The sequence below is a fragment of the Vombatus ursinus genome, unplaced genomic scaffold (assembly GCF_900497805.2).
Source record: "Vombatus ursinus unplaced genomic scaffold, bare-nosed wombat genome assembly UNPS02014818.1, whole genome shotgun sequence".
Classification (NCBI taxonomy): domain Eukaryota; kingdom Metazoa; phylum Chordata; class Mammalia; order Diprotodontia; family Vombatidae; genus Vombatus; species Vombatus ursinus.
The window spans coordinates 58,368,237-58,376,226 of NW_020954596.1; the positions used below are offsets into that span (position 1 = coordinate 58,368,237).

The 7,990-nt window shown below is 39.8% G+C and overlaps 1 pseudogene; it reads right to left on the reverse strand.

Annotated features, from left to right (window-relative positions):
* Window positions 1-5,555: 5,555 nt before the first annotated feature.
* Window positions 5,556-7,025, reverse strand: LOC114023813 (annotated as a pseudogene).
* Between the last annotated feature and the right edge of the window lie 965 nt (window positions 7,026-7,990).

Below are 7,990 nucleotides of genomic sequence, written 5' to 3' on the forward strand. Positions count from 1 at the left end.
CACACACACACACACACACACACACACACACACACACACACACACACCCCATGTCTGCACATTAACATTTTCCTCCTGGCTCCATTCTTGATTAGCCAAGACACACTTTACTGTGTGTCTTGCAATAAATGCAAACATTTCTCTTCATTCCCTTAATTATTTTAAAAGCTTGTTCTCCTGAACTGGGTATCATTGTGTGAGGGGCACAGCTATTTTTCTCCAAGCAGTCAGAGTATCCCTTCCTTCCTCCCTCCTCCACTATTATTAATTCCATAAAGTAATATTTGGGAATTTGGTAGCCCTGCACTACTGACATGGAGAATTCAAACCAGTAAAACCTGATACCTGAAGTCTTCATGATGGAAGAAATTCTAACGTGTTTAAACATCCTTTAATGGAAAGTACAATTTAAATTGATTAGAATAGTCTTAGACAGCCTAGAGCAGACTTAAAGGAGAACATTTCTTCCATTTTACTTCAAACCCTAAATTAAACCTAACAAATGGAAGGAGGCCAACACCACTTTACTCTTTCTGAGAATTCATTTGGCAACATCAGGCAAAGTTCGTTGAAATAAGTCATGTCCCCGTCTGTTGTTTTTAAGAGGGAAAGACTCAGAAGAGACAACGGGGAGGCACATTTTCAAAGGTCCATCTCCCACCCAAAGAATCTCAAAACATACTCACAGGATGTGAGAATTGGGAGCAGTCACAAAGATTAGCTAGTTCAATTCCCTCATTTCACAGACAAGGAAACTAAGTCCAGTGAGACAAAGTAATAGGAATCACAGAATTTTATTTTTTTTATTAATTTATTTTGATTTATCAACAATCACTTCCATAAGTTTTTGAGTTTTAAATTTTTCTCTCCTGCCCTCCCCACCTCCCTCCCCAAGATAGCTCACAATCTGACATAGGTTATGTGTATACATTCCTATTAAACATATTTTCACATTAGTCATGTTGGAAGGAAGAATTAGAACCAATGGGAGGAACCACAAAAAAGACGAAACAAAACAAAACAGAAGAAAACATAGCAAGTAGTATGCTTCATTCTCCATTCAAACTCCATAATTCTTTCTTTGGATGTGGATAACATTTTCCATGATGAGACCTTTGGAGATGTCTTAGATCCTTGCATTGCTGAAAAGAGCTAAGTCTATCAAAGTGAGTCTTCACACAACATGGCTGTTACTGTGTACAACATTCTGCTCACTCCACTCAGCATCAGTCCATACAAGTCTTTCCAGGTTTTTCTGAAGTCTGCCTGCTCATCATTTCTTATAGCACAATAGTATTCCACTACATTCAAATACCACAACTTGTTCAGCCATTCCCCAATTGATGGGCATACATTCAATTTCCAATTCTTTGCCACCACAAAAAGAGCTGCTATTAACTATTTTTGTAGATGTGGGTCCTTTTCCCTTTTTTCTGATCTCTTTGGGATACAAACCAAGAAGTGCTATTGCTGGGTCAAAGGCTAGGCACGTTTTTATAGCCCTTTGGGCATAGTTCCAAATTGCTCTCCAAAATGATTGGATCATTTCACAACTCCACCAACAATGCCTTAGGAATCACAGAATTTTAGAGATCACCTAGCTCAATTTCATTTTGCCAATGAGGGAGCTTAAACACAGAGATATAAAGTGGCTTTCCAGGGTCGTACAGCTAGTTAAGTAGATGATCCAAGTCTGGAACCAAGGACTCCTTACTCCCTTCCCAGTGTTTTTTTTTTTTTTTCCATTAAAACAGCCTGAAGACTTGGTGTAATAGAAAAGAACATTTGATTTGGACTCAAAGAACTTGGGTTCAGATCTCACCTTTGCTTTGAGCAAGTCACCAAGACTACCTGGGCCTCTTTTCTGATTTGTTGTATGAGGAGGGTGGACTAGAATAATGTACTAGATGATCTAGGTACTTCTAGTCCTGAACTGTATAAACAAAAAGCTGGATTCTGGTATGCACAGTGCTACTAAAGAGCTGAGTGATCTTGGACAAATTACTTCATTTTTATGATCCTCAGTTTTCTCATCTGTTTATACTTGCATTAAAAAAAATTGCATGTTGACATCCTAATACTTAATACAGCTTCTAAAGATGTCTATTTTACTACAAAAGAGGGGGTGGCTTTAGCACTGGGAGAATCTAGCTTCATGTGAAATATCTCTAAAGCAGGCTTAGTCATTGCTCTTAGCAGCATGACACCTCAAATTCTGACTCTGGGGTTTTCAGCAAATGGGGTACTGCCTGTGTACTAAGATCATGAGGAGCAGACATAATCCCACGTTGGCTTCATGAGTAGAAAGGCAAGAGGGAAATGGAAGGGGCTAGGTATTCTTTTTGTTTGGTTGTTTGTTTCATTTTTAATAGAGAAAAAATTGTCTTTGCTTAAAAAGAAAATTTGAAATGTTCTACCATCCTAAATCTCATATTGGATCTGAGACAAGGTAGAAATAGAAAATAAATGTTAAAAAAGATTGTTCATAAGCTCATTTGCCCTCCCTTATAAAAGCAATAATGTAGAATCAGTAAATTTCTTTTTTTCCCTACTTAATAATATTTTTCTAATTACATGTAAAGATAGTTTTCAACATTCACTTTTATAAAATTTTGAATTTCAAACTTTTTTCTCCCTCCCTCCACTCCCTTCTCCCTAAGACAGCAAGCAATATGATATAGGCTATACCTGTACAATCATATTAAACATATTTCCACATTAGTCTTGTCGTAAAAGAAGAATCAGAACAAAAGGGGAAAACCACATGAAGGGAAAAAAGAGAAAATAATATGCTTTGATCTTTATTCAGACTCCATATTTCTCTAGATGTAGATAGCATTTTCCATCATGAGTCTTTTAGAGTTCTTAGATCCTTGCATTGCTAAGAAGAGATAAGATTATCAAAGTTAGCCATTGCATAATGTGGCTGTTACTGTGTACAATGTTCTCCTGGTTCTGCTCATTTCATTCAGCATCAGTTCATGTAAGTCTTTCCAGGTTTTTCTGAAATCTGCCTGCTCATCATTCCTTTTTTTTAAATTAATTAATTTTTAGTTTTCAACAATCACTTCCATAAGCTTTTGAGTTTTAAATTTTCTCCCCCTCTATTCCCACCACCCTCTCCAAGATGATGTTCAATCTGATATAGGCTCTACGTATACATTCCTATTAAACATATTTTCTTATTAGTTACATTATAAAGAAGAATTAGAACCAATAGGAGGAACTGCAAGAAAGAAGAAAAAAAACAAAACAGAAGAAAAAAAAAGAGCAAATAGTATGTTTCAATCTTCACTCCACAGTTCTTTCTCTGGATATGGATAGCATTTTCCATCATGAGACTTTTGGTTTTGTTTTGGTTTTTTTTTTTTTGTTTGTTGTTGTTGTTGTTGGGTTTTTTTTTTTGGCTAGGCAATGGGGTTAAGTGACTTGCCCAGGGTCACACAGCTAGTAAGTGTTATATGTCTGAGGTCAGATTTGAACTTAGGTCCTCTTGAATTCAGGGCCAGTGCTCTATCCACCGTGCCACCTAGCTGCCTCATCATGGGACTTTTGGAGATGTCATAGATCCTTGCATTGCTGAGAAGAGCTAAGTCTATCAAAGTGTGTCATCACACAATATGGCTGTTACTGTGTACAACATTCTCCTGGTTCTGCTCACTTCACTCGGCATCAGGCCATACAAGTCTTTCCAGGTTTTTCTGAAGTCTGTTTGCTCATCATTTTTTTTTCAGTCAGACAAAGTTTATTAGAACATCCATCATATTGGGCAGACTCTTAAGGAGTTTGAACATTAGTAAGCTATTGGCTAGATTATAAAAATCTGACCAGTGGCTAGATTATAAGAATCTGAGCATCTAAATGGAGACAAGATGGATCTTATATACAGAAAGACTCATCATTTCTTATAGCACAATAGTATTCCATTACATTCATATACTACAGCTTGTTCAGCCATTCCCCAGTTGATGGGCATCCCCTCAATTTCCAATTCTTTGCCACCACAAAAAGAGCTGCTATAAATATTTTCGTATATGTGAATCCTTTCCTCTTTTTTTCTGATCTCTTTAAGATACAGACCTAGTAGTAGTATCGATGGATCAAAGGGTATGCACAGTTTTATAGCCCTTTGGGCATAGTTCCAAATTGCTCTCCAGAATGGTTGGATCAGTTCACAACTCCACCAACCATGCATTAGTGTTCCAATTTTCCCACATCTTCTCCAATATTTATTGCTTTCCTTTTTTGTCATATTAGCCAATTGGATAGGTGTGAGGTGGGAAGGGTAGGCAGTCTTAATTTGCTTTGGCAACCAATTTGAATATTGACTTCCTGAGTTTTGTTTATAATATTAATAATAGCCAATGCATATAGCATTTTAAGGTTTGTAAAATGTCACCCTGGGATGTATATACCATTATTATTATCCCTATTTACAGATGGGGAAACTGAAGCAGACAGCAGATAAGTGACTTAAGGTCACATAACTAGTAGGAGTCTGAGGCTAGATTTGAACCCAGGTTTTTCTGACCTATTTGAAGTTCAGTGTTCTATCCGCTGTACTGCTGATGGTGATTGGTTATCACCAGTAGGGCCAAGGATAGCAGTGAAGCTAAGAGCAATTAACTAAATCAGCATTGCAAGTAATCTGAGCTGTCCTGTACTGCATTATGTATAAAAAGATGTCTTAAGTACATGCTGATTTAAGGAGATAGTACAGAAGATCTTACTTGTCAGAAGAAGTCACTATAGTGAAGCTTTCGGGCAGACTGGTGCTTGATGAGAATGTCAAAGACCCAACTAATCCTTGGGATTCTGGAAGTGCTTGATTGAATTATCTGTATTTCCAGGAGTTTTCTCAAGTGGGGGCATTTCAAAGGGTGCTTTTATTTTTTTTTCCATAAAAAACAAGGTATTCAGTTTAATCACTACCATTAAGCTAGAAAGGTTCAGAATATCACACTTTTACTACACTAAACAAGAGTTCATCTTGCACTTGTTTACAATGATGGTTAAAATCTTTATAGCTTTCCGTTTAAAGTACATTATCTCATTGGAACCTCAGAACAATCTTGTGAGTGAGGTGCTATTACGAATCTCCAATACCCAAATGAGTAAATCAAAGTACAGAGGTTAAGTGACTTTGCGAGGGTCAGAAGGCTAGGCTAGACTTTCTTTCCATTAGAAAGATCACCTGGACAACAGAGTCCACATTTATCACTGTTGCTTCAAATAGGATCCTCTGATACAAAGAAATGGGGGATGGGCCCATAATGTACCTTGGTTTCCTCCCTCCCATCTCACATACCCTAGTTGGTTTCTATAGCACCACCAAGGTACACATTTTTTTTTTCCTCTTCTCTTCTCGGAGGTCTTCTTGACTCCGAGAACAGAACAGGATCCATTATGCACTGGGTCAAGAATACCCAACAAAAGACAAGTGTAGGTCACAGTGTTGTTGATAGTAAGCCATCAAAATGGTGGATTTATAGCCCAGCTGCCAACGTGAAAGAAAAACATAAGTCATCCACTCAGCCACAAATTCTTACGATGAATTAAGTCATTGTCTCTTCATGGCATCCATATTCCCCAGTGTCAGCTTGGTGAAACATGACAATTGCCAGATCCTCTTTTTGGTAGTCTGTTTTGCTAATACCCCAAAACCTAAAGGGACATCTACCCTAGAGTATACATACCATCAGTCCCTGAAATGGAGTGACTTTTTTGTAATTTCATCCAGGCCAGATTTTAAAACATGGTTCCTATATAAGAAGGAATACTTTGCTCCAGGAATCACTCATACCTTATGATTTGCATAAGGCACCATATAATCCACGGCAGTGATGTGTAATCTAGTTTTGGTTTTAGTCTTATATAATTCTTGGTCCTGGTAAATTTACCAAAGCAGTTCCCCAGACACACCCGATTGTCCTCAGTAGTGTTTGCTGTCAACTTAAAAATCTTCTCAGTCAGAAATGAAGCTAGAAATAGTAGGTGCCTTCAGGTACATCTGAAAGCAACTGAATATTTTTCTGATGTATTTTTGTAGCTGCTGGAATAAGATAGGGGCTTATCTAGCTCCCGTTAGAACCTAGCACTTCATGCTCTGGGCTGCTATAAATGTAAAGCATTTCTATGTACCTTTCCTGGTAGCCCAACCCGTGGAAAGGGATGTGACCTTGGAGTTAGGCATTTTAGTTGTTGCCTTGTGTCCTACCCTTTCTGACCCTGTGGACTATATGGCATGCCAGGCCCTTCTATCCTCTACTGTCCCTGAAGTCTGTGTAAGTTCACGTTGTTGTCTCTGTAATACTATCTATGATACTATTTTTCCATCTCATCCTCATTTTCATCTACTTGGTATCTTCTCAATCGTTATCTGTGCTCTGGACTCTATTGACTGGGCAGTCAGCATTCGGTTATAAGTGAGTCTGTGATGAGAAGACCTCCCTAAGCTAGTCTAGGCCACATTTCCATTGTGGTGACCCTCTGAGATTCTGTGCCATCAAATTCAGGTCAAGTTTGAGAGATCCAGACTTAGCTGCAAGTGGAAGGACCAGCTTGGAGGGGATGATGAGCTGTTTGTATTATAATCCAGGGCAGGGGCCAATGAAAACGACCTTCACTGATCATTATGTGCTATGGCAGCTGATACTCGGTCTACATTATATACAGCATTTTGGACAAACAGTCCCACCCCTGTAAGAACTGGAGGCGGGCACTCCATTTCCCGACTTCCATCACAGAACAAACAAATGATGCCCATTTAGCTCTGCCTTCCCAACTTAATGAATTTTACAGAGACACTTGCCTTTCTGCCCCCTTTAAATATTTAAAGTGCAATAATGCTACAGTTCCCCTAAATGCAAAGCCAGTAAGTGGGTGAGAAGATTTTAACGCTGGGTGAGACTGAAGGGACTTGACATGTTATTGAATTGAGGGCCCTAGAAGGTAAAGCACAGGCCGTTATGTATTTCAGGAATGCGGATGTGCGTGTGAAGCTGACGGGGTCTGACAACTGCCATCTGTGAACAATAACATATAGAGCAGTGGGGTGCTGGGCTGTGGGCAGGTGGGCGGGCCGGGAAGGCTCTCAAAGTCTCTGACCACTCTCGGGATTACATCAGGCTCATCCCCGCCCTCCCTGGCTAAGAGCCATTAGCCTGCGGCTTAGAATGCACTAAGTCACCATGTACCCCATGGGGGAGGAGCGCCCGGCCAGGCTGGAGAGCTATGTTCTACCAGGCCTACTTAATATAGAAGAAGCCAGCAGATGCATTTCTTTCTTTTTTTTTTTTAATCCCTCTCTGGGAGACAAGGGAGAAATGCCGTTGTAGAAGGTAATGCCAAGCCCCAGGTGATCACTGGGCTGGCAGCTGATCATTTCCTCCTCTGCTTCTGGCTGTGGTGAAATAATGTGTTTATGTCACAATTAATACAGCGATAATTCTTTGTACTTACATAGAATCTTTCATCTTGGAAGTTCAAAGAACTTTTCAAACCCCCCTCTGTTAATCCTCACTCTGATCTGAGTTTTGTTATGTAACTAAACTGATTACAAGAACTTTGTGAATTAGTATCAAGCTCCTCCTGCAGGGCCTCCGAGGGCTGCTGCTGCCTTGAACTTTGGGCAACAAGATACTGGACTCTCCTCCGACTATCTTGAACTGATGAAGGTGGATGGTTGTCCTTCCTTTGCTCTTCCTGGAGGACATGTGGCCTCCAACTCTTCCCCCACCCCTAGCCGTTGCAGTGAAATGTTCCATTGAAGCCTGTATGCTTCACCTGCTTTCTTTGTCCCTTAACCTCTGCCATTTTGGACTCATCCATCTCCCCTTGAGGCTCTGCTATCCTATCCGAAACCCTCATCTATGCACATTTGTTTGTGAGTTACCGGTTCAAAGTCATAGGATCCTAGATGGAGAGCTCATCTGGTCCAACCCTTTCATTCTACAAATGAGAAAACGGAGGCCTGCAGAGGGTCCGTGAC